This window comes from Furipterus horrens, unplaced genomic scaffold, assembly GCF_987537825.1.
Source record: "Furipterus horrens unplaced genomic scaffold, mFurHor1.1.pri manual_scaffold_18, whole genome shotgun sequence".
NCBI lineage: Eukaryota > Metazoa > Chordata > Mammalia > Chiroptera > Furipteridae > Furipterus > Furipterus horrens.
In genome coordinates, this window is record NW_028327188.1 from 1,783,075 (window position 1) to 1,801,294 (window position 18,220).

Here is an 18,220-nt window from a genome sequence, read left to right on the forward strand (position 1 = left end):
AACACTGTGAACGGTGAAGTCACATATAGATCCTTTGGTGTGTCAGGTGAAGCACACTACCCAAAAGACTCCAGCGTTCTTGAAACCAGTGTTTGCTCTTTAGTCTACTGTATCAACTCGAAAGCTCACTGAAGCATACAATGAAGCAGAACAACAACGGCACAGCAAGGGCATAATTCCATCTGTTGAAATCGTTTGATTATCTGTATATGGTGGTTAGAATTTCATCTGGTTGAAAACTGTTGCTGGCCTCCTTCGGAACACAGTCTTTATGAGTTAACAATAAGTGCAACAACAACTTTTAGAAAGACATACATGAGAACCAGATAGCATCTAATATCTTCAGTTCAAAGAGCTACGTCTGTTCTTTCAGAAGTACATGCGTTACTCTGCACGGAAAACAAGATACGTCCAGACATCGCTATCTCTGCTTCTGCATTCAATGGCAATGCCACCGGTAACTATCTCCCACAATGAATGTCATCACCGCACGGACAGTGAAGGGAAAGCAATAACTTCTGTTATAATTGCTAGAAATTGTGATGTTCTCTCCTGTTTCAAAGAATGATCCTTTGCCTGATATAATTTCTAAGCTAGGTCTCTTGGAAAACACGGTATTTTCAGATATTCACAGTGAATTACCAAGAAACAACATAGGAAACCACTGTGAACGGTGAAGTCACATATAGATCCTTTGGTGTGTCAGGTGAAGCACACTACCCAAAAGACTCCAGCGTTCTTGAAACCAGTGTTTGCTCTTTAGTCTACTGTATCAACTCGAAAGCTCACTGAAGCATACAATGAAGCAGAACAACAACGGCACAGCAAGGGCATAATTCCATCTGTTGAAATCGTTTGATTATCTGTATATGGTGGTTAGAATTTCATCTGGTTGAAAACTGTTGCTGGCCTCCTTCGGAACACAGTCTTTATGAGTTAACAATAAGTGCAACAACAACTTTTAGAAAGACATACATGAGAACCAGATAGCATCTAATATCTTCAGTTCAAAGAGCTACATCTGTACTTTCAGTAGTACATGCGTTACTCTGCCCCGAAAACAAGATATGTCGAGACATCTCTATCTCTGTTTCTGCCTTCAATGGGAATGCCACCCGTCACTATCTCCTACAATGAATGCCATCACCGCACGGACAGGGAAGAGAAAGCAATAACTTCTGTTATAATTGCTAGAAATTGTGATGTTCTCTCCTGTTTCAAAGAATGATCCTTTGCCTGATATAATTTCTAAGCTAGGTCTCTTGGAAAACACGGTATTTTCAGATATTCACAGTGAATTACCAAGAAACAACATAGGAAACCACTGTGAACGGTGAAGTCACATATAGATCCTTTGGTGTGTCAGGTGAAGCACACTACCCAAAAGACTCCAGCGTTCTTGAAACCAGTGTTTGCTCTTTAGTCTACTGTATCAACTCGAAAGCTCACTGAAGCATACAATGAAGCAGAACAACAACGGCACAGCAAGGGCATAATTCCATCTGTTGAAATCGTTTGATTATCTGTATATGGTGGTTAGAATTTCATCTGGTTGAAAACTGTTGCTGGCCTCCTTCGGAACACAGTCTTTATGAGTTAACAATAAGTGCAACAACAACTTTTAGAAAGACATACATGAGAACCAGATAGCATCTAATATCTTCAGTTCAAAGAGCTACGTCTGTTCTTTCAGAAGTACATGCGTTACTCTGCACGGAAAACAAGATACGTCCAGACATCGCTATCTCTGCTTCTGCATTCAATGGCAATGCCACCGGTAACTATCTCCCACAATGAATGTCATCACCGCACGGACAGTGAAGGGAAAGCAATAACTTCTGTTATAATTGCTAGAAATTGTGATGTTCTCTCCTGTTTCAAAGAATGATCCTTTGCCTGATATAATTTCTAAGCTAGGTCTCTTGGAAAACACGGTATTTTCAGATATTCACAGTGAATTACCAAGAAACAACATAGGAAACCACTGTGAACGGTGAAGTCACATATAGATCCTTTGGTGTGTCAGGTGAAGCACACTACCCAAAAGACTCCAGCGTTCTTGAAACCAGTGTTTGCTCTTTAGTCTACTGTATCAACTCGAAAGCTCACTGAAGCATACAATGAAGCAGAACAACAACGGCACAGCAAGGGCATAATTCCATCTGTTGAAATCGTTTGATTATCTGTATATGGTGGTTAGAATTTCATCTGGTTGAAAACTGTTGCTGGCCTCCTTCGGAACACAGTCTTTATGAGTTAAAAATAAGTGCAACAACAACTTTTAGAAAGACATACATGAGAACCAGATAGCATCTAATATCTTCAGTTCAAAGAGCTACATCTGTACTTTCAGTAGTACATGCGTTACTCTGCCCCGAAAACAAGATATGTCGAGACATCTCTATCTCTGTTTCTGCCTTCAATGGGAATGCCACCCGTCACTATCTCCTACAATGAATGCCATCACCGCACGGACAGGGAAGAGAAAGCAATAACTTCTGTTATAATTGCTAGAAATTGTGATGTTCTCTCCTGTTTCAAAGAATGATCCTTTGCCTGATATAATTTCTAAGCTAGGTCTCTTGGAAAACACGGTATTTTCAGATATTCACAGTGAATTACCAAGAAACAACATAGGAAACCACTGTGAACGGTGAAGTCACATATAGATCCTTTGGTGTGTCAGGTGAAGCACACTACCCAAAAGACTCCAGCGTTCTTGAAACCAGTGTTTGCTCTTTAGTCTACTGTATCAACTCGAAAGCTCACTGAAGCATACAATGAAGCAGAACAACAACGGCACAGCAAGGGCATAATTCCATCTGTTGAAATCGTTTGATTATCTGTATATGGTGGTTAGAATTTCATCTGGTTGAAAACTGTTGCTGGCCTCCTTCGGAACACAGTCTTTATGAGTTAACAATAAGTGCAACAACAACTTTTAGAAAGACATACATGAGAACCAGATAGCATCTAATATCTTCAGTTCAAAGAGCTACATCTGTTCTTTCAGAAGTACATGCGTTACTCTGCACGGAAAACAAGATACGTCCAGACATCGCTATCTCTGCTTCTGCATTCAATGGCAATGCCACCGGTAATTATCTCCCACAATGAATGTCATCACCGCACGGACAGTGAAGGGAAAGCAATAACTTCTGTTATAATTGCTAGAAATTGTGATGTTCTCTCCTGTTTCAAAGAATGATCCTTTGCCTGATATAATTTCTAAGCTAGGTCTCTTGGAAAACACGGTATTTTCAGATATTCACAGTGAATTACCAAGAAACAACATAGGAAACCACTGTGAACGGTGAAGTCACATATAGATCCTTTGGTGTGTCAGGTGAAGCACACTACCCAAAAGACTCCAGCGTTCTTGAAACCAGTGTTTGCTCTTTAGTCTACTGTATCAACTCGAAAGCTCACTGAAGCATACAATGAAGCAGAACAACAACGGCACAGCAAGGGTATAATTCCATCTGTTGAAATCGTTTGATTATCTGTATATGGTGGTTAGAATTTCATCTGGTTGAAAACTGTTGCTGGCCTCCTTCGGAACACAGTCTTTATGAGTTAACAATAAGTGCAACAACAACTTTTAGAAAGACATACATGAGAACCAGATAGCATCTAATATCTTCAGTTCAAAGAGCTACATCTGTTCTTTCAGAAGTACATGCGTTACTCTGCACGGAAAACAAGATACGTCCAGACATCGCTATCTCTGCTTCTGCATTCAATGGCAATGCCACCGGTAACTATCTCCCACAATGAATGTCATCACCGCACGGACAGTGAAGGGAAAGCAATAACTTCTGTTATAATTGCTAGAAATTGTGATGTTCTCTCCTGTTTCAAAGAATGATCCTTTGCCTGATATAATTTCTAAGCTAGGTCTCTTGGAAAACACGGTATTTTCAGATATTCACAGTGAATTACCAAGAAACAACATAGGAAACCACTGTGAACGGTGAAGTCACATATAGATCCTTTGGTGTGTCAGGTGAAGCACACTACCCAAAAGACTCCAGCGTTCTTGAAACCAGTGTTTGCTCTTTAGTCTACTGTATCAACTCGAAAGCTCACTGAAGCATACAATGAAGCAGAACAACAACGGCACAGCAAGGGCATAATTCCATCTGTTGAAATCGTTTGATTATCTGTATATTGTGGTTAGAATTTCATCTGGTTGAAAACTGTTGCTGGCCTCCTTTGGAACACAGTCTTTATGAGTTAACAATAAGTGCAACAACAACTTTTAGAAAGACATACATGAGAACCAGATAGCATCTAATATCTTCAGTTCAAAGAGCTACATCTGTTCTTTCAGAAGTACATGCGTTACTCTGCACGGAAAACAAGATACGTCCAGACATCGCTATCTCTGCTTCTGCATTCAATGGCAATGCCACCGGTAACTATCTCCCACAATGAATGCCATCACCGCACGGACAGTGAAGGGAAAGCAATAACTTCTGTCATAATTGCTAGAAATTGTGATGTTCTCTCCTGTTTCAAAGAATGATCCTTTGCCTGATATAATTTCTAAGCTAGGTCTCTTTGAAAACACGGTATTTTCAGATATTCACAGTGAATTACCAAGAAACAACATAGGAAAACACTGTGAACGGTGAAGTCACATATAGATCCTTTGGTGTGTCAGGTGAAGCACACTACCCAAAAGACTCCAGCGTTCTTGAAACCAGTGTTTGCTCTTTAGTCTACTGTATCAACTCGAAAGCTCACTGAAGCATACAATGAAGCAGAACAACAACGGCACAGCAAGGGCATAATTCCATCTGTTGAAATCGTTTGATTATCTGTATATGGTGGTTAGAATTTCATCTGGTTGAAAACTGTTGCTGGCCTCCTTCGGAACACAGTCTTTATGAGTTAACAATAAGTGCAACAACAACTTTTAGAAAGACATACATGAGAACCAGATAGCATCTAATATCTTCAGTTCAAAGAGCTACATCTGTTCTTTCAGAAGTACATGCGTTACTCTGCACGGAAAACAAGATACGTCCAGACATCGCTATCTCTGCTTCTGCATTCAATGGCAATGCCACCGGTAACTATCTCCCACAATGAATGTCATCACCGCACGGACAGTGAAGGGAAAGCAATAACTTCTGTTATAATTGCTAGAAATTGTGATGTTCTCTCCTGTTTCAAAGAATGATCCTTTGCCTGATATAATTTCTAAGCTAGGTCTCTTGGAAAACACGGTATTTTCAGATATTCACAGTGAATTACCAAGAAACAACATAGGAAACCACTGTGAACGGTGAAGTCACATATAGATCCTTTGGTGTGTCAGGTGAAGCACACTACCCAAAAGACTCCAGCGTTCTTGAAACCAGTGTTTGCTCTTTAGTCTACTGTATCAACTCGAAAGCTCACTGAAGCATACAATGAAGCAGAACAACAACGGCACAGCAAGGGCATAATTCCATCTGTTGAAATCGTTTGATTATCTGTATATGGTGGTTAGAATTTCATCTGGTTGAAAACTGTTGCTGGCCTCCTTCGGAACACAGTCTTTATGAGTTAACAATAAGTGCAACAACAACTTTTAGAAAGACATACATGAGAACCAGATAGCATCTAATATCTTCAGTTCAAAGAGCTACATCTGTACTTTCAGTAGTACATGCGTTACTCTGCCCCGAAAACAAGATATGTCGAGACATCTCTATCTCTGTTTCTGCCTTCAATGGGAATGCCACCCGTCACTATCTCCTACAATGAATGCCATCACCGCACGGACAGGGAAGAGAAAGCAATAACTTCTGTTATAATTGCTAGAAATGGTGATGTTCTCTCCTGTTTCAAAGAATGATCCTTTGCCTGATATAATTTCTAAGCTAGGTCTCTTGGAAAACACGGTATTTTCAGATATTCACAGTGAATTACCAAGAAACAACATAGGAAACCACTGTGAACGGTGAAGTCACATATAGATCCTTTGGTGTGTCAGGTGAAGCACACTACCCAAAAGACTCCAGCGTTCTTGAAACCAGTGTTTGCTCTTTAGTCTACTGTATCAACTCGAAAGCTCACTGAAGCATACAATGAAGCAGAACAACAACGGCACAGCAAGGGCATAATTCCATCTGTTGAAATCGTTTGATTATCTGTATATGGTGGTTAGAATTTCATCTGGTTGAAAACTGTTGCTGGCCTCCTTCGGAACACAGTCTTTATGAGTTAACAATAAGTGCAACAACAACTTTTAGAAAGACATACATGAGAACCAGATAGCATCTATTATCTTCAGTTCAAAGAGCTACGTCTGTACTTTGAGAAGTACATGCGTTACTCTGCACGGAAAACTAGATATGTCCAGACATCGCTATCTCTGCTTCTGCATTCAATGGCAATGACACCGGTCACTATCTCCCACAATGAATGCCATCAACGCACGGACAGGGAAGAGAAAGCAATAACTTCTGTTATAATTGCTAGAAATTGTGATGTTCTCTCCTGTTTCAAAGAATGATCCTTTGCCTGATATAATTTCTAAGCTAGGTCTCTTGGAAAACACGGTATTTTCAGATTTTCACAGTGAATTACCAAGAAACAACATAGGAAACCACTGTGAACGGTGAAGTGACATATAGATCCTTTGGTGTGTCAGGTGAAGCACACTACCCAAAAGACTCCAGCGTTCATGAAACCAGTGTTTGCTCTTTAGTCTACTGTATCAACTCGAAAGCTCACTGAAGCATACAATGAAGCAAAACAACAACGGCACAGCAAGGGCATAATTCCATCTGTTGAAATCGTTTGATTATCTGTATATGGTGGTTAGAATTTCATCTGGTTGAAAACTGTTGCTGGCCTCCTTCGGAACACAGTCTTTATGAGTTAACAATAAGTGCAACAACAACTTTTAGAAAGACATACATGAGAACCAGATAGCATCTAATATCTTCAGTTCAAAGAGCTACATCTGTTCTTTCAGAAGTACATGCGTTACTCTGCACGGAAAACAAGATACGTCCAGACATCGCTATCTCTGCTTCTGCATTCAATGGCAATGCCACCGGTAACTATCTCCCACAATGAATGTCATCACCGCACGGACAGTGAAGGGAAAGCAATAACTTCTGTCATAATTGCTAGAAATTGTGATGTTCTCTCCTGTTTCAAAGAATGATCCTTTGCCTGATATAATTTCTAAGCTAGGTCTCTTTGAAAACACGGTATTTTCAGATATTCACAGTGAATTACCAAGAAACAACATAGGAAAACACTGTGAACGGTGAAGTCACATATAGATCCTTTGGTGTGTCAGGTGAAGCACACTACCCAAAAGACTCCAGCGTTCTTGAAACCAGTGTTTGCTCTTTAGTCTACTGTATCAACTCGAAAGCTCACTGAAGCATACAATGAAGCAGAACAACAACGGCACAGCAAGGGCATAATTCCATCTGTTGAAATCGTTTGATTATCTGTATATGGTGGTTAGAATTTCATCTGGTTGAAAACTGTTGCTGGCCTCCTTCGGAACACAGTCTTTATGAGTTAACAATAAGTGCAACAACAACTTTTAGAAAGACATACATGAGAACCAGATAGCATCTAATATCGTCAGTTCAAAGAGCTACGTCTGTTCTTTCAGAAGTACATGCGTTACTCTGCACGGAAAACAAGATACGTCCAGACATCGCTATCTCTGCTTCTGCATTCAATGGCAATGCCACCGGTAACTATCTCCCACAATGAATGTCATCACCGCACGGACAGTGAAGGGAAAGCAATAACTTCTGTTATAATTGCTAGAAATTGTGATGTTCTCTCCTGTTTCAAAGAATGATCCTTTGCCTGATATAATTTCTAAGCTAGGTCTCTTGGAAAACACGGTATTTTCAGATATTCACAGTGAATTACCAAGAAACAACATAGGAAACCACTGTGAACGGTGAAGTCACATATAGATCCTTTGGTGTGTCAGGTGAAGCACACTACCCAAAAGACTCCAGCGTTCTTGAAACCAGTGTTTGCTCTTTAGTCTACTGTATCAACTCGAAAGCTCACTGAAGCATACAATGAAGCAGAACAACAACGGCACAGCAAGGGCATAATTCCATCTGTTGAAATCGTTTGATTATCTGTATATGGTGGTTAGAATTTCATCTGGTTGAAAACTGTTGCTGGCCTCCTTCGGAACACAGTCTTTATGAGTTAACAATAAGTGCAACAACAACTTTTAGAAAGACATACATGAGAACCAGATAGCATCTAATATCTTCAGTTCAAAGAGCTACATCTGTTCTTTCAGAAGTACATGCGTTACTCTGCACGGAAAACAAGATACGTCCAGACATCGCTATCTCTGCTTCTGCATTCAATGGCAATGCCACCGGTAACTATCTCCCACAATGAATGTCATCACCGCACGGACAGTGAAGGGAAAGCAATAACTTCTGTTATAATTGCTAGAAATTGTGATGTTCTCTCCTGTTTCAAAGAATGATCCTTTGCCTGATATAATTTCTAAGCTAGGTCTCTTGGAAAACACGGTATTTTCAGATATTCACAGTGAATTACCAAGAAACAACATAGGAAACCACTGTGAACGGTGAAGTCACATATAGATCCTTTGGTGTGTCAGGTGAAGCACACTACCCAAAAGACTCCAGCGTTCTTGAAACCAGTGTTTGCTCTTTAGTCTACTGTATCAACTCGAAAGCTCACTGAAGCATACAATGAAGCAGAACAACAACGGCACAGCAAGGGCATAATTCCATCTGTTGAAATCGTTTGATTATCTGTATATGGTGGTTAGAATTTCATCTGGTTGAAAACTGTTGCTGGCCTCCTTCGGAACACAGTCTTTATGAGTTAACAATAAGTGCAACAACAACTTTTAGAAAGACATACATGAGAACCAGATAGCATCTAATATCTTCAGTTCAAAGAGCTACATCTGTACTTTCAGTAGTACATGCGTTACTCTGCCCCGAAAACAAGATATGTCGAGACATCTCTATCTCTGTTTATGCCTTCAATGGGAATGCCACCCGTCACTATCTCCTACAATGAATGCCATCACCGCACGGACAGGGAAGAGAAAGCAATAACTTCTGTTATAATTGCTAGAAATTGTGATGTTCTCTCCTGTTTCAAAGAATGATCCTTTGCCTGATATAATTTCTAAGCTAGGTCTCTTGGAAAACACGGTATTTTCAGATATTCACAGTGAATTACCAAGAAACAACATAGGAAACCACTGTGAACGGTGAAGTCACATATAGATCCTTTGGTGTGTCAGGTGAAGCACACTACCCAAAAGACTCCAGCGTTCTTGAAACCAGTGTTTGCTCTTTAGTCTACTGTATCAACTCGAAAGCTCACTGAAGCATACAATGAAGCAGAACAACAACGGCACAGCAAGGGCATAATTCCATCTGTTGAAATCGTTTGATTATCTGTATATGGTGGTTAGAATTTCATCTGGTTGAAAACTGTTGCTGGCCTCCTTCGGAACACAGTCTTTATGAGTTAACAATAAGTGCAACAACAACTTTTAGAAAGACATACATGAGAACCAGATAGCATCTAATATCTTCAGTTCAAAGAGCTACATCTGTTCTTTCAGAAGTACATGCGTTACTCTGCACGGAAAACAAGATACGTCCAGACATCGCTATCTCTGCTTCTGCATTCAATGGCAATGCCACCGGTAATTATCTCCCACAATGAATGTCATCACCGCACGGACAGTGAAGGGAAAGCAATAACTTCTGTTATAATTGCTAGAAATTGTGATGTTCTCTCCTGTTTCAAAGAATGATCCTTTGCCTGATATAATTTCTAAGCTAGGTCTCTTGGAAAACACGGTATTTTCAGATATTCACAGTGAATTACCAAGAAACAACATAGGAAACCACTGTGAACGGTGAAGTCACATATAGATCATTTGGTGTGTCAGGTGAAGCACACTACCCAAAAGACTCCAGCGTTCTTGAAACCAGTGTTTGCTCTTTAGTCTACTGTATCAACTCGAAAGCTCACTGAAGCATACAATGAAGCAGAACAACAACGGCACAGCAAGGGCATAATTCCATCTGTTGAAATCGTTTGATTATCTGTATATGGTGGTTAGAATTTCATCTGGTTGAAAACTGTTGCTGGCCTCCTTCGGAACACAGTCTTTATGAGTTAACAATAAGTGCAACAACAACTTTTAGAAAGACATACATGAGAACCAGATAGCATCTAATATCTTCAGTTCAAAGAGCTACATCTGTTCTTTCAGAAGTACATGCGTTACTCTGCACGGAAAACAAGATACGTCCAGACATCGCTATCTCTGCTTCTGCATTCAATGGCAATGCCACCGGTAACTATCTCCCACAATGAATGTCATCACCGCACGGACAGTGAAGGGAAAGCAATAACTTCTGTTATAATTGCTAGAAATTGTGATGTTCTCTCCTGTTTCAAAGAATGATCCTTTGCCTGATATAATTTCTAAGCTAGGTCTCTTGGAAAACACGGTATTTTCAGATATTCACAGTGAATTACCAAGAAACAACATAGGAAACCACTGTGAACGGTGAAGTCACATATAGATCCTTTGGTGTGTCAGGTGAAGCACACTACCCAAAAGACTCCAGCGTTCTTGAAACCAGTGTTTGCTCTTTAGTCTACTGTATCAACTCGAAAGCTCACTGAAGCATACAATGAAGCAGAACAACAACGGCACAGCAAGGGCATAATTCCATCTGTTGAAATCGTTTGATTATCTGTATATGGTGGTTAGAATTTCATCTGGTTGAAAACTGTTGCTGGCCTCCTTCGGAACACAGTCTTTATGAGTTAACAATAAGTGCAACAACAACTTTTAGAAAGACATACATGAGAACCAGATAGCATCTAATATCTTCAGTTCAAAGAGCTACATCTGTACTTTCAGTAGTACATGCGTTACTCTGCCCCGAAAACAAGATATGTCGAGACATCTCTATCTCTGTTTATGCCTTCAATGGGAATGCCACCCGTCACTATCTCCTACAATGAATGCCATCACCGCACGGACAGGGAAGAGAAAGCAATAACTTCTGTTATAATTGCTAGAAATTGTGATGTTCTCTCCTGTTTCAAAGAATGATCCTTTGCCTGATATAATTTCTAAGCTAGGTCTCTTGGAAAACACGGTATTTTCAGATATTCACAGTGAATTACCAAGAAACAACATAGGAAACCACTGTGAACGGTGAAGTCACATATAGATCCTTTGGTGTGTCAGGTGAAGCACACTACCCAAAAGACTCCAGCGTTCTTGAAACCAGTGTTTGCTCTTTAGTCTACTGTATCAACTCGAAAGCTCACTGAAGCATACAATGAAGCAGAACAACAACGGCACAGCAAGGGCATAATTCCATCTGTTGAAATCGTTTGATTATCTGTATATGGTGGTTAGAATTTCATCTGGTTGAAAACTGTTGCTGGCCTCCTTCGGAACACAGTCTTTATGAGTTAACAATAAGTGCAACAACAACTTTTAGAAAGACATACATGAGAACCAGATAGCATCTAATATCTTCAGTTCAAAGAGCTACATCTGTTCTTTCAGAAGTACATGCGTTACTCTGCACGGAAAACAAGATACGTCCAGACATCGCTATCTCTGCTTCTGCATTCAATGGCAATGCCACCGGTCATTATCTCCCACAATGAATGTCATCACCGCACGGACAGTGAAGGGAAAGCAATAACTTCTGTTATAATTGCTAGAAATTGTGATGTTCTCTCCTGTTTCAAAGAATGATCCTTTGCCTGATATAATTTCTAAGCTAGGTCTCTTGGAAAACACGGTATTTTCAGATATTCACAGTGAATTACCAAGAAACAACATAGGAAACCACTGTGAACGGTGAAGTCACATATAGATCCTTTGGTGTGTCAGGTGAAGCACACTACCCAAAAGACTCCAGCGTTCTTGAAACCAGTGTTTGCTCTTTAGTCTACTGTATCAACTCGAAAGCTCACTGAAGCATACAATGAAGCAGAACAACAACGGCACAGCAAGGGCATAATTCCATCTGTTGAAATCGTTTGATTATCTGTATATGGTGGTTAGAATTTCATCTGGTTGAAAACTGTTGCTGGCCTCCTTCGGAACACAGTCTTTATGAGTTAACAATAAGTGCAACAACAACTTTTAGAAAGACATACATGAGAACCAGATAGCATCTAATATCTTCAGTTCAAAGAGCTACATCTGTTCTTTCAGAAGTACATGCGTTACTCTGCACGGAAAACAAGATACGTCCAGACATCGCTATCTCTGCTTCTGCATTCAATGGCAATGCCACCGGTAACTATCTCCCACAATGAATGTCATCACCGCACGGACAGTGAAGGGAAAGCAATAACTTCTGTTATAATTGCTAGAAATTGTGATGTTCTCTCCTGTTTCAAAGAATGATCCTTTGCCTGATATAATTTCTAAGCTAGGTCTCTTGGAAAACACGGTATTTTCAGATATTCACAGTGAATTACCAAGAAACAACATAGGAAACCACTGTGAACGGTGAAGTCACATATAGATCCTTTGGTGTGTCAGGTGAAGCACACTACCCAAAAGACTCCAGCGTTCTTGAAACCAGTGTTTGCTCTTTAGTCTACTGTATCAACTCGAAAGCTCACTGAAGCATACAATGAAGCAGAACAACAACGGCACAGCAAGGGCATAATTCCATCTGTTGAAATCGTTTGATTATCTGTATATGGTGGTTAGAATTTCATCTGGTTGAAAACTGTTGCTGGCCTCCTTCGGAACACAGTCTTTATGAGTTAACAATAAGTGCAACAACAACTTTTAGAAAGACATACATGAGAACCAGATAGCATCTAATATCTTCAGTTCAAAGAGCTACATCTGTACTTTCAGTAGTACATGCGTTACTCTGCCCCGAAAACAAGATATGTCGAGACATCTCTATCTCTGTTTCTGCCTTCAATGGGAATGCCACCCGTCACTATCTCCTAAAATGAATGCCATCACCGCACGGACAGGGAAGAGAAAGCAATAACTTCTGTTATAATTGCTAGAAATTGTGATGTTCTCTCCTGTTTCAAAGAATGATCCTTTGCCTGATATAATTTCTAAGCTAGGTCTCTTGGAAAACACGGTATTTTCAGATATTCACAGTGAATTACCAAGAAACAACATAGGAAACCACTGTGAACGGTGAAGTCACATATAGATCCTTTGGTGTGTCAGGTGAAGCACACTACCCAAAAGACTCCAGCGTTCTTGAAACCAGTGTTTGCTCTTTAGTCTACTGTATCAACTCGAAAGCTCACTGAAGCATACAATGAAGCAGAACAACAACGGCACAGCAAGGGCATAATTCCATCTGTTGAAATCGTTTGATTATCTGTATATGGTGTTTAGAATTTCATCTGGTTGAAAACTGTTGCTGGCCTCCTTCGGAACACAGTCTTTATGAGTTAACAATAAGTGCAACAACAACTTTTAGAAAGACATACATGAGAACCAGATAGCATCTATTATCTTCAGTTCAAAGAGCTACGTCTGTACTTTGAGAAGTACATGCGTTACTCTGCACGGAAAACTAGATATGTCCAGACATCGCTATCTCTGCTTCTGCATTCAATGGCAATGACACCGGTCACTATCTCCCACAATGAATGCCATCACCGCACGGACAGGGAAGAGAAAGCAATAACTTCTGTTATAATTGCTAGAAATTGTGATGTTCTCTCCTGTTTCAAAGAATGATCCTTTGCCTGATATAATTTCTAAGCTAGGTCTCTTTGAAAACACGGTATTTTCAGATTTTCACAGTGAATTACCAAGAAACAACATAGGAAACCACTGTGAACGGTGAAGTCACATATAGATCCTTTGGTGTGTCAGGTGAAGCACACTACCCAAAAGACTCCAGCGTTCTTGAAACCAGTGTTTGCTCTTTAGTCTACTGTATCAACTCGAAAGCTCACTGAAGCATACAATGAAGCAGAACAACAACGGCACAGCAAGGGCATAATTCCATCTGTTGAAATCGTTTGATTATCTGTATATGGTGGTTAGAATTTCATCTGGTTGAAAACTGTTGCTGGCCTCCTTCGGAACACAGTCTTTATGAGTTAACAATAAGTGCAACAACAACTTTTAGAAAGACATACATGAGAACCAGATAGCATCTAATATCTTCAGTTCAAAGAGCTACATCTGTTCTTTCAGAAGTACATGCGTTACTCTGCACGGAAAACAAGATACGTCCAGACATCGCTATCTCTGCTTCTGCATTCAATGGCAATGCCACCGGTAACTATCTCCCACAATGAATGTCATCACCGCACGGACAGTGAAGGGAAAGCAATAACTTCTGTCATAATTGCTAGAAATTGTGATGTTCTCTCCTGTTTCAAAGAATGATCCTTTGCCTGATATAATTTCTAAGCTAGGTCTCTTGGAAAACACGGTATTTTCAGATATTCACAGTGAATTACCAAGAAACAACATAGGAAACCACTGTGAACGGTGAAGTCACATATAGATCCTTTGGTGTGTCAGGTGAAGCACACTACCCAAAAGACTCCAGCGTTCTTGAAACCAGTGTTTGCTCTTTAGTCTACTGTATCAACTCGAAAGCTCACTGAAGCATACAATGAAGCAGAACAACAACGGCACAGCAAGGGCATAATTCCATCTGTTGAAATCGTTTGATTATCTGTATATGGTGGTTAGAATTTCATCTGGTTGAAAACTGTTGCTGGCCTCCTTCGGAACACAGTCTTTATGAGTTAACAATAAGTGCAACAACAACTTTTAGAAAGACATACATGAGAACCAGATAGCATCTAATATCTTCAGTTCAAAGAGCTACATCTGTTCTTTCAGAAGTACATGCGTTACTCTGCACGGAAAACAAGATACGTCCAGACATCGCTATCTCTGCTTCTGCATTCAATGGCAATGCCACCGGTAACTATCTCCCACAATGAATGTCATCACCGCACGGACAGTGAAGGGAAAGCAATAACTTCTGTTATAATTGCTAGAAATTGTGATGTTCTCTCCTGTTTCAAAGAATGATCCTTTGCCTGATATAATTTCTAAGCTAGGTCTCTTGGAAAACACGGTATTTTCAGATATTCACAGTGAATTACCAAGAAACAACATAGGAAACCACTGTGAACGGTGAAGTCACATATAGATCCTTTGGTGTGTCAGGTGAAGCACACTACCCAAAAGACTCCAGCGTTCTTGAAACCAGTGTTTGCTCTTTAGTCTACTGTATCAACTCGAAAGCTCACTGAAGCATACAATGAAGCAGAACAACAACGGCACAGCAAGGGCATAATTCCATCTGTTGAAATCGTTTGATTATCTGTATATGGTGGTTAGAATTTCATCTGGTTGAAAACTGTTGCTGGCCTCCTTCGGAACACAGTCTTTATGAGTTAACAATAAGTGCAACAACAACTTTTAGAAAGACATACATGAGAACCAGATAGCATCTAATATCTTCAGTTCAAAGAGCTACATCTGTACTTTCAGTAGTACATGCGTTACTCTGCCCCGAAAACAAGATATGTCGAGACATCTCTATCTCTGTTTCTGCCTTCAATGGGAATGCCACCCGTCACTATCTCCTAAAATGAATGCCATCACCGCACGGACAGGGAAGAGAAAGCAATAACTTCTGTTATAATTGCTAGAAATTGTGATGTTCTCTCCTGTTTCAAAGAATGATCCTTTGCCTGATATAATTTCTAAGCTAGGTCTCTTGGAAAACACGGTATTTTCAGATATTCACAGTGAATTACCAAGAAACAACATAGGAAACCACTGTGAACGGTGAAGTCACATATAGATCCTTTGGTGTGTCAGGTGAAGCACACTACCCAAAAGACTCCAGCGTTCTTGAAACCAGTGTTTGCTCTTTAGTCTACTGTATCAACTCGAAAGCTCACTGAAGCATACAATGAAGCAGAACAACAACGGCACAGCAAGGGCATAATTCCATCTGTTGAAATCGTTTGATTATCTGTATATGGTGTTTAGAATTTCATCTGGTTGAAAACTGTTGCTGGCCTCCTTCGGAACACAGTCTTTATGAGTTAACAATAAGTGCAACAACAACTTTTAGAAAGACATACATGAGAACCAGATAGCATCTATTATCTTCAGTTCAAAGAGCTACGTCTGTACTTTGAGAAGTACATGCGTTACTCTGCACGGAAAACTAGATATGTCCAGACATCGCTATCTCTGCTTCTGCATTCAATGGCAATGACACCGGTCACTATCTCCCACAATGAATGCCATCACCGCACGGACAGGGAAGAGAAAGCAATAACTTCTGTTATAATTGCTAGAAATTGTGATGTTCTCTCCTGTTTCAAAGAATGATCCTTTGCCTGATATAATTTCTAAGCTAGGTCTCTTTGAAAACACGGTATTTTCAGATTTTCACAGTGAATTACCAAGAAACAACATAGGAAACCACTGTGAACGGTGAAGTCACATATAGATCCTTTGGTGTGTCAGGTGAAGCACACTACCCAAAAGACTCCAGCGTTCTTGAAACCAGTGTTTGCTCTTTAGTCTACTGTATCAACTCGAAAGCTCACTGAAGCATACAATGAAGCAGAACAACAACGGCACAGCAAGGGCATAATTCCATCTGTTGAAATCGTTTGATTATCTGTATATGGTGGTTAGAATTTCATCTGGTTGAAAACTGTTGCTGGCCTCCTTCGGAACACAGTCTTTATGAGTTAACAATAAGTGCAACAACAACTTTTAGAAAGACATACATGAGAACCAGATAGCATCTAATATCTTCAGTTCAAAGAGCTACATCTGTTCTTTCAGAAGTACATGCGTTACTCTGCACGGAAAACAAGATACGTCCAGACATCGCTATCTCTGCTTCTGCATTCAATGGCAATGCCACCGGTAACTATCTCCCACAATGAATGTCATCACCGCACGGACAGTGAAGGGAAAGCAATAACTTCTGTCATAATTGCTAGAAATTGTGATGTTCTCTCCTGTTTCAAAGAATGATCCTTTGCCTGATATAATTTCTAAGCTAGGTCTCTTGGAAAACACGGTATTTTCAGATATTCACAGTGAATTACCAAGAAACAACATAGGAAACCACTGTGAACGGTGAAGTCACATATAGATCCTTTGGTGTGTCAGGTGAAGCACACTACCCAAAAGACTCCAGCGTTCTTGAAACCAGTGTTTGCTCTTTAGTCTACTGTCTCAACTCGAAAGCTCACTGAAGCATACAATGAAGCAGAACAACAACGGCACAGCAAGGGCATAATTCCATCTGTTGAAATCGTTTGATTATCTGTATATGGTGGTTAGAATTTCATCTGGTTGAAAACTGTTGCTGGCCTCCTTCGGAACACAGTCTTTATGAGTTAACAATAAGTGCAACAACAACTTTTAGAAAGACATACATGAGAACCAGATAGCATCTAATATCTTCAGTTCAAAGAGCTACGTCTGTTCTTTCAGAAGTACATGCGTTACTCTGCACGGAAAACAAGATACGCCCAGACATCGCTATCTCTGCTTCTGCATTCAATGGCAATGCCACCGGTAACTATCTCCCACAATGAATGCCATCACCGCACGGACAGTGAAGGGAAAGCAATAACTTCTGTTATAATTGCTAGAAATTGTGATGTTCTCTCCTGTTTCAAAGAATGATCCTTTGCCTGATATAATTTCTAAGCTAGGTCTCTTGGAAAACACGGTATTTTCAGATATTCACAGTGAATTACCAAGAAACAACATAGGAAACCACTGTGAACGGTGAAGTCACATATAGATCCTTTGGTGTGTCAGGTGAAGCACACTACCCAAAAGACTCCAGCGTTCTTGAAACCAGTGTTTGCTCTTTAGTCTACTGTATCAACTCGAAAGCTCACTGAAGCATACAATGAAGCAGAACAACAACGGCACAGCAAGGGCATAATTCCATCTGTTGAAATCGTTTGATTATCTGTATATGGTGGTTAGAATTTCATCTGGTTGAAAACTGTTGCTGGCCTCCTTCGGAACACAGTCTTTATGAGTTAACAATAAGTGCAACAACAACTTTTAGAAAGACATACATGAGAACCAGATAGCATCTAATATCTTCAGTTCAAAGAGCTACGTCTGTTCTTTCAGAAGTACATGCGTTACTCTGCACGGAAA